Genomic DNA, 10,547 nt, shown 5'->3' on the forward strand with positions numbered 1-10,547 from the left:
CCTCTGCAGAATGGTTGACAGGGATAATAGTGATTTGTAACACCTTTTTTTTTTTTTTTCCCTGTAATAAGCCTTAGAGAACTATAGGACTTTGTAAATTAAGCACACTTTAACTAAAATGAATAGAAAAACTAAATGGAAAGAAGGAAGTACGGGAGGAAAGGAGACAGGAAAGGAAGGAAAGAAGTCAGCCTGCATAGAGGAATTCCTTATTGATTAGATGTGCTTTCCTCCTGGGAATTTTGTTCCTATGAACCAGGAGTTGTTTCCGTAATCATAGGCTGGCCAGTCCTTAATTGAGGTGAACCAAGACAGCACGATTTTTGTTCCTCTTCCAATGCAGATTCTACTTTTTTAAGGAACAATTGGGAATATAGAATTTGGGGGGCATATTCTTTGAAGTCTTCATTTGCTTTAAAAATATTTGAGCAGCAACAGAGGTGAGAAAAGGTTTCACATTATAGGGGTGACACCTCATTGACATTCTGTGGGTTTTCTTTTGATCTGTTAACGTGCAAAGCTCTCAGTGGATTTGATCTGAAAGTCAGAAACTGGGGATTTTCTTGCCAGAATGTGTAATTTTCTAACATGATGTCTTTGGCACATGTAACAAAGCTGCACATGTAATGAAGCTGCCAGGGCCAAGGCAATGATATTCTCAGGATAACTCTAGATTTGACTAAATAGGATTATGGAGGAAAGAAAAAAGTGAAGAGAGTAGTCCATTTATAAAGAAACCAAGGCAGAAAAAAGAGACCAGGTTGCACTCAGGCTAAATAAAGAAGGTTGTTTACTGGGTTCCCTTGGGAAAATGGCTTCTCTCTTCTGGTCTACTTGTATTTCCTCCACAAATGGGGAAAGATAAGTCATGCCTTATAAGATTGCGAAGACTAGGAATTCTGATCTAAAAGGTCTAACACTGTGCCTGGTAGGCCCTCAATAAATGTCACTTGCACACATACATGTGAACACACCTGCATATACACACACATCAGGGAGGCAAGCAGAAGGGAAGAAGACCAGAAGTGATCAGACCCTTCCCCAGTGACATCTTCCTGTCTCTTTCTCTCTACTTCTATATCTCTTAAAAGGTTGCCTCTGTCACTTGTCACTGTCTCTGTCTGTCTTCTTAAAATTTCACTGAAATATCAGCGATATCACTGAAAAGAAATGTACACAAGGTATTCCTGTCCTTTGCAGAGCTCATGGTCCAGTAAGCAACACAGATTGGGTGGTGGGGGGCGAGTAACAGTGAAATATGATTGCTCCATTACACCTAAGTACAAGGTGTAGCCAGCTGGATAGAGGTTCCTCAACTCAAGGTGAACCATACCGCATTCTTACAATGGGATGGTATTGGGGTGAAGCTCAGGGTATGGGGTTATGACTATGTTTCCAAGACATTCTGCTGATATAAGCTATAGTATGTGTGGCTGGACACTGCCTCAATGCAAAACTACCTCATGACCTCATGTAAAGAACTATGCTCTTCATTGCAGGATTGTTCAGGGTGGCCAAGAAAAAGACATTAACTCAGATATTTATTTATTATTTATTTATTTTTTCATGTTTTGAGTGTAACAACCATGCCAAGTGCTGGAAATATAGAGGTGAACAAAAACAGTCTTTTCCCTTGAAGTATTAAATATACAGCAAGAAAGATTTCCAAGAATTTAAATTGGAGGCAAAATGGAAACAAGTCATGGATAGTATAATAAAAAATACCAAGAAACTTGTCTTTGATACAGGAAGACCTGGAGGTTTCTGTATGAGTGGGTTGAGGCAGGGAGGATCTATAGAGTTTTCTGAAAAGTATGGGCATAATAGGACTTTAGGAAGTACTTGTGGAATGGAAGAGAGTATTCCAGGCTCAGAATACTGGTTAAGTCAACTCTTGGAGTGTGGAGGGCAGAAAATTGCCTGGGGAATAGAAAAACAAAACATTCTCCAAAGCATAATGATCCCGTGCAGAAGCCACCCTGGAAGAGCACGGTACCCAGCTTCTTCTATTCTAGTTCTGAGGTCCGTTACAGATGAGCATGGCTGGCAAGGGCCCATCCACAGCACAGGCAGCGCCACACCAACTCAGAAACCTCCTGGCTTTAGGCGAAATAAGCCAGCTCTTTGTCATTTCATTTGATAATGGCTTTCTATTAATAGTGGTGCCCTTTAAAACTGAGTTCCACTCAACAATTTACAAAGAATTTTCACATTCAACTCCTCCCCATCCGAAGGGGATCTGTATTATTATCTCCATTTACAGATGAGGAATGAGCTGTCCAGCAGCCATGCATCTATAAGTGCCATGTGGAAACAGAATCCAGAGGTCGACTGAAGGGTCCAGGACAGCTGGTGAAATGGTAGTACACCCTCATAGTTTGGACATTGTTAAACTGAGCAGTTTTAAAGATGGTTCATGATATGCTGAAAAAGAGCTGCTGTCAAAATTCAAATGAGGACAATCTACCTTTAAATAACAGTGACTTCTGGGCTTTATATTTTTAAAAAGCTCAGGTTTTAGGTCTACTTATGTGATAAGGAGGAAATTCTAGGGGAAAACTGACAAAAGTAACAGCAGGGAAATATGGATGTTAAACATCAGCTGTGACACAGTGAAATGCAATGAGAAAGAAAAATGGAAGAATGCCCTCTTAGGATGATTTTTAAGGCAGAAAATTATTTGCCAGAATTGTTCAAAAACAGAAGCAGAGAGACCATTGAGAATATACCTCTAGGGCTTCACATTCTCATGTTTATTCATGGTAGAACAAGAAAGACAATAAACAGCACATTCAATAATCAATGCAAAAATACAGAGTTGACTCAATTTTCCTTTCTTACATTCTCCATTGGTTCCATTTTAATCCTCTTTTTCTTATCAAGACAAAAAATCTCACTCCAAGCTTTCTTGTCAACCTGCTCCATCTCCCACATCACATCTTAAAACAACCTGCCTATTTTCTTTTTTCCAGGTTATCTATAATCTAAAAGGCTGTCTCTTACTAACCAATGTAACATCCACTGTCCTGGTGTTCTTCATGTTTAACTTACAAATCATAGAAAGTCATTAGATCTCAGGCATTAAGGGTGTTAAAAGGTTACCCAGTACAATCACTCACTCAATTATTGACTCTTTTCTACACCATTCTTGACAGATAGTCTGATAAAACTATGCTTGAACAGTTACAGTCTAGGAAACACAGTACTAACCAAGGCATCGGTTCCTACACTGGACAGCTATTTATCAGTAGAAATCTCTGTGTCTCAGGAACAAATCTGTTTTTACTTCTGCCTTAAGGTGCTTCAAATAAGTGATGTAATACTATCTCCCTCCAACCATGCTGCAAAGTACTAAAAACTCCCTGAGGTTGAACATCCTCAGTTCTTCCGTTTTTATGTGACATGTTTTAGTCTATTCCCTGCCCCCTCTCATATGGTCAACTTATCCAAAATGGGCCAAATTATTGTAGTTAAACACAATAAGTCAGGTGTGTCTACCAGCACATAACAAAATACAACTGCTAGTTCCTTCATCATTTTACATATATAAGAAAATATTTTAAATATTTAATCCAGGGAAATTAAATCAATGTATGTGTAGTGAACATGTATGGTTTGCTTCCCTAGAGTATTTTCCCACTTCATGAGGCGATGAACTCAATTGTTATTTGGAGATGCCCACTACCCCACTCTCATGTTGTGTGGTTTAAGTTAAGCTCACCCCTAGTCCTAGAGAAAGAGGATATGAAACATACCCACCCCATGATAACTGGCCCAGTGGAGGGCCCATGACCTAAACCAATCCAATCAGAGTGAACTTCATGACTTCAATTGGTCACACTTCACATGGTCATTTTTATGCTGGATTTAAACTGGGTAGGATGCAGCCTAAGAGCTGCATTGAGTTAGGTGGTGCCTCTGAGATCCTACTGGAGAATGAGATCAGTGCAGAGAAAGCAGAGCCAAGATCCAGAGAAAAAGAGAAACCAAATCCTGCTGGCATTGTTTAAGTACCTGTGCAACCACACTTGAAGTCAAATTGATTCCTGAAGTCAAGTTGATGAGTCACATAAAGCAATACATTCCCTTCTGTAGTCAAGTCAGTTTAAATCAGGTGTTTTATTACTTTAGACTGAAATAATCCCAATTAATAATAGACTGGAGTCCATTCAAGATCTTGGGAAAGAAAATTAAAGATTGGCTTGGTTCTGGTGCAAGTTTATAGGCAATTTTCTGAGTCTATTTAGACTTGGATAAAATGGGTACTTCATGTCCATTCTCAGAGGAAATCCAAAGATTTGTCCACAGAGACCTTCAAGAAAACTTGTAAGAATGGCATTCATATAGGCATATTAGTAACAGAAATTAATCCTGTCTTTCCTTTGTTGATGGATCAAATATATAAAATTGGAAGATGCTACTTGGAGGCAACAGTGGACTGCCTCTCAAGAACTGGAAAATAAAACCATTGCACTCTTGGAACATAAGCTGGTACCTAATACATAATGTGCCTTTAGGAAATGTGAATTGAATGAACAAATGAGTGACTGAATATATTACCCTACAACTGCTCATTTTTCCAAAACTAGGTCTTCAGAATCAATACATATTCAAAGACAGAGAAATGAATATGATATTTTCCCAGCCCACAGCCACCATGAGGAAGCTTTATAATCTACTTACATGGTAATCCCCAAGGTACCCATGTGGATGATCTGGTGTGCGAGTCAGGAGAGGGCAGTGCCCTGGCAAAGAGGGTGTCGAGAAGACTAAAATATAGTTATCCATGAGACACCAAAGCCACACCTACAATGCCCCTGTTTTCTCAAACCCTCTCTCACCTCCCAACACTGTCTTACATCCAATGTCTTAGAAGTCTGAGACAAGCAAAGGAGTGGGAAACTCAAGTTCTCTCTAGTAGAGCATCATCTATCTGCTCTTGAAAAGCTCTGGGCCTCATGTGTCAGTGCAACAGCCCTTGGCTAATTACATTGGCTTTCTCTGACATAGAGGACTGAGTGAATTTTTACAAATGGAAATAATAAACCCAGAGGAAATATTATGAAAATGAATCTGTAAACATTTAAATTGAATGTAATCATGAACAAGTCACAGCTTAGACTAATGAAGAATACATTATGCTGGAATGCAGACCTGGCTTTGTTCCTCAGCATGATTGCGGGGTGGGGGAGGTGGGAAGGGATACCCGCGGAAGAGCCCACATGACTCTGGACTTTAGATATAATTTGATGAGCCACCGCAAAATTGACCTCTGAACTTGACCATGAATGCAGGTCAACCACTTGAGCTGGAAAATAATAAAAAGTATATAACTTCTTTGCAGGAGCCATATATTTCTTGTTCAAAAATCTCAGTTTTTTCCCCCCTCCACTCTTTTCTGCTAATTCCTTGAAATGCATTTGACCCAGATTTGCTGATCTAAATACCATCATTTTTTCCTCCCCAAGATATTGCCAAATAGGAATTTTTGTTTTTCAAACCAGGTCTTTATTACTTCTTTATTGTCACGATTTATTTTTTTCCTTTTATTTCTACTTAAATTGCAGGTTCAATTCAGTGACATCATCTTTTGGGCCAGTTACTGGCATTATCTGAATCACATTCTCTTTTATCTAAAACACAAGAGTCTGGTAAAAGATCACTAACTTTCAAACTTTATTCTGAAGGATGAGTCTTGTTTATACATTTTCCCCTGTTTGTGTATCTGAGATGAATGCTATCCATGCTCTCTACATTTCCCCCTCCCAATCTTTCAAAAAGGGTATTCAAGTTTTCAAAGAAAGTCTGTCTCTACACAGATAGATCACTGAAGTCACGTTCCCCATCCTGAAACACACACACATAGCCACATAAAATCTGGCTTCTCTCACTTCTGCATTGTTCATATCTTTAGCTTTCAACTACTCATCCCAACCCATCTTGAGCCATACTAACTTTTGTGTAGACTTGACCCTGTGATCTTTCTGTTTTTCTCATCCTCTTAACCCACATGGCAGTAGGCACTCTGCAAGATGGCCTCCAAAGAGTCTTGCTTCCTGATTTTCATGCTCTTGAATAGGGGTATAACTAAAGGAGTATTTCAAAATGACAGAGTATGGCTTTTAAGGCTAGGTCATAACAGTCAGTGTGGCTTTAGCCTTGTCTTTTCTGGAATCACCCAATCTGTGAGATGCCAGGTGCGATGTTATGAGGACACTCAAGCATCCCTATGGAGACATCATATGGCAAGGAACTGCAGCCTCTTGTCAGCAGCCAGCAATCACTTGTCTAGCATGTGAGTGCACCATCTTCAAAGTGGATCCGCCAGCCCAAGGAAGCCTTCAAATGACTGCATCCCAGCCAAAATCTTGACTACAATTTCACAAGAGAGCCTGAGCCAGAAATACCCAGTCAAGCTGCTCCTGGACATCTGACCTACAAAAGCTGTGTGAGATAATAAATGTTTACTGCTGTTTTAAGCCACTGCGTTTTGGAGTAATTACACAGTAGCAGATAGCTAATGCATGGGGACAACTTACGTTCTGCTTATCTAGCTTCGACATTAGTTTTCTTGCTCAGACTGAGATGGAAAACAAACAAGCAACAATTTAAGTACTTTATTTATTTATCAGTATCTATAACTTCAGTGAGTAATAATATGTATGCATTACTATTTATCAATTGAATAATTGGAATAAAATCATACCTATGATACAAAGTTTATATGAGAATTAAATAAGATAATGCATGTAAAAAGTTTATCAAGGCCTGGCACATAGTTGACTCTAAAGAAATGTTATAATAATAATAACTAAAAATAATAATTATTATTAGCTATTATTATTTTATTACTAATATTCTGGTGTTCAGGCAATTAAGTTGTACAAGGTCCTGGTAGGTAGTAACAGGTCATGACTCAGTCCCAAGTCTATTTCATTCTATTATCCATGCTCATAATAATCAATTGGGCTACAATCATATAATACTATATAGTACTGTGGAGCCAAGCACTGTATTGGTCATTTGGGATAGAAAGGAATGCAACAAACATTGTCCCTCCTCAGGGTTTTATAGTGAAGTAAAGGCTACTTATATGTTATAAGTATAACCAATTCTGAAAAGTACCAGGATAGAAATCCATGCAGTGTGGAGTAAGGACACAAAGAAGAAAGTGACCATTCAGCTAGCTGGGTTTAGTTTTACTTCCAGCCATTTTTGACCCAGTCCCATCTGGTCCTCATCTTCCTCATCCCATTTCCTACAGGTGTCCATCCAACCACACCAAACTGCTTAATGTCTCACATGCTCTCCTGCATCTTGATCTCTCACAAACTAAAATGCTCACTCCCTTTATTCAGAAACCAGCACGCTTCACAGGGGACTGTGGCTTCTGAAGGGCAGGGCTTCTGGGTCTGTGATGACCGGCTTTGGGACAAACCTTGGTGGATGGCCCGTTGGTGGCCTGAAGCCCCTGTGGCTCCTTGTCTTGGCCACGGCACTAGATGGAGGAGGGAGAAGATGAACATTCCAATAGCAGGAAAATGGTAGATAGGCAGCTGGCTACCATTAACAACTAGCACAGTGATGTGGATGAAGTCTCACCCTTGGAAGGACTCTCCTTGAAAGACCCATCTTCTCTAAGAACCTTCCAGAAGCTCACTGTGGCTTAATCAAATTTACTTCTCCTGCCATAAAGAGAAAATGGGGGAAACCTTCTTATTCTTTAAAGGAGGCCCAGAAATTGAACATTTTGGTTTAGCTGTCTTTATTTTTAATACATGTAGCTTCCATATAGATATAGTATGCTGAGCCAAAGAGTTTTCACATCCATCAGTGGCAGAGTTGGCCTACTCAGCCTTTGGTGGCCACTGGATAATTGCAAATGGGAACATCCCCAAAACGTCATCTTCCATTGCACACTGCTCTCCCCCGCAGCTCAAGCCCAGCTGGTCAGTAGACTCAAAACTATAAAATGGATGTGACAGCCGGAGCGGCTGAGGTTTGGGTTTCAGTGAGCTCTCCACCACTAACCAAACTTCAGTTACAGACTTGTCATTGTACCCTGGGCTATAAAAGTGTCAGAGGGGCAGAGCAGCATTTAGAGTCCAGAGGACACAGAAAAGGATAGCAGTTTAAATGGGGGGAAAATCATCTCTTGCCTTGTAAACTCGACCAATTTGATCCATGGGATATTGAAAGGCTATAAATATGGAACTGCATGATGTCATTCTTATAGGCACTTTATGAGTGCAGTAACCAGGAGAAGGGTTGCCCATGACTGAAATGCAGTTGTGGTTTATGGAAATGATCGCTTTGGTGGGTTCTCTCTCTATATCCTCCTTTTGCATTCTTTACAGATAAATGACTTAGCTGTTCCTAGTTATATGTAAATATATAAATATAATGCTTTCTATTTTTCTGAGGAGAGCCGAATGAACTTGAAATCTTGTGGGTTTTTTTTTTTTCAGTTCTTATACTAATTAATGTGTTTTTATTGCAACCCATTTCTACTTAATGATGCATCCAATAGCACTACAATTTGGAAAATGTAAATGATGTGTGTTTTTTTTTTAATAAGCTTAGCTTTATTTTTAACCATTTATATATCATGAGGCAAAAAATGGAAATTATCAGCCTTGGTTCATTTTCTAGGTTAGAAAAGAACTCTTTGCAACTTTCTTTCTTAATTGAAAGTTGGGTTCCTCCACTGTCTTATTAATTCCTTAAAGCCTATTCAGACAGCCAGAGAGATGTTTGACCAAGTCATTACCACATGTGAATGCATTAACTTGGAAATTGATTAATCCATCATGTGAATGTTTTCAACCATTCCAAGACAGACAACAAAATTCTAATGAAAACCCACTGTACGTGGGAGGGACAACACCATTGACAAGCATGTTCAATCAATCCAAAGGCCTCAGTTAACCTTCCTTGGAGTTGGTTTTGTTGTGCTATGTAGTTTAACAAGATGGAAGACGGGGTTGAGTTAAATCAAGTACGGTATTACCTGAACATCAGAGCAAACTTGGTCTGCGATGTTAGATGGCTGGGGGTAAAGGGAGCAACGCTTCAATGTGGCATCCAAAAACATTGCTTTCCTTAATGGATATAAAACCAAATACCCCCCTCTTTCTTTTCCCACCCTCTTTTCCTCCCTTCTTCTCTCCATCCTCAGTAACCAAGTCTATTAACACAATCATAAACCAATTGTGTCCAGTATATTAGAAAGAGCAGCTACAGATATTAATTCTTTACAGCCAACTTATAAGAGAGGGTTTATTATTCCAAAGTGTTATCTCCGATTTTATTGATGAAGAAACATATTAAGGGAGTTTAAGGGACTTACTCAAGGTCAAAAACAACTAAAGGCTGCGTCTGAGACTTGAACCTAATTTTATAACACATAAGAATCCTTCTTAATTATATATCATCTCCATTTTATTTAAAAAAAAAAAGACACAGAGGAAATAAAATAACTTTGCCAAAGATTACTCAACTATTAAAGCACAAAACTGGTATTTGAATCCCAACTCTAAGAGGATGGAGAATTAGATTCTATTCTAGGATTAGGGATCTGAAAATCTGGATTTCTGTAAAAAGACCATTCTCCGATCCTTAAGTGAATGCGTATATCAACAATTGTTACAGAAGTATTGATTATTCCAAAATCTCATTTCTTTTCTTAATTATACTAGGTGGTAAATAATAAAATCAAGAATATGAAAAATATCTGAAAATATCTGAAAAAACTAAAAAGATTCCTCCAAAATACTGAAAATCATGTTTGTGAATGGAAAAGAATCTGAATGTTTCCCTTACCTCCTCTTCTTTCTTTGTGATTTTTTTTTAAGAACTGAAGAATACCTTATATCAGCTTTCATAATTAATTTGAAGTAGAGCACACAAGTTCATGCAATAATAGTAGGAAAATGCATAAATAAATTATGGGTCAGGTAAGACATTTCCTGTCTCACCATAAAGTGTATAATTAAAGCAGAGTGGTACTGGTGCATGAACAGACAGGCAGCACAAGGGGTGGAGTATAAAGTCCAGAATTAAACTGAAACTTATTTCAGAATTTGACATTTGATAAAAATGAAATTATAAGTCAGGAGATAAAAAATGATTATTCAATAAATGGTGTTAGGAAAAATGGTAGTGATTTGGAGTAGAATATCTCAACCCTTATACCTAAAGAAATTTCAGATGATTCAAAGACTTATTTTTTTTAATCATGTAGTTACTAGAAAAAAATATACATATAAAATCTCAATGTACAGGAGGCATAAGTATGGCATAAAGTCCATACTCCCTGAAAATGTGATTAATTTGACAACACAAAAACAAGTCTGCACAGGAAAAAAACATAAACAATGCAAAAAGAAAAAGATAAGCTGAAAAAAGCACGTAAATTAAGCACAGACATAAAAGGTCTGTTCCCTTAATATATAAAGAGCACTGTAAATCGATAAGAAAAAAACAGTCCCGGGCTTCCCTGGTGGCGCAGTGGTTGAGAGTCTGCCTGCCAATGCAGGGGACGTGGG

Source organism: Eubalaena glacialis, chromosome 17, assembly GCF_028564815.1.
Source record: "Eubalaena glacialis isolate mEubGla1 chromosome 17, mEubGla1.1.hap2.+ XY, whole genome shotgun sequence".
Taxonomy (NCBI): Eukaryota; Metazoa; Chordata; class Mammalia; order Artiodactyla; family Balaenidae; genus Eubalaena; species Eubalaena glacialis.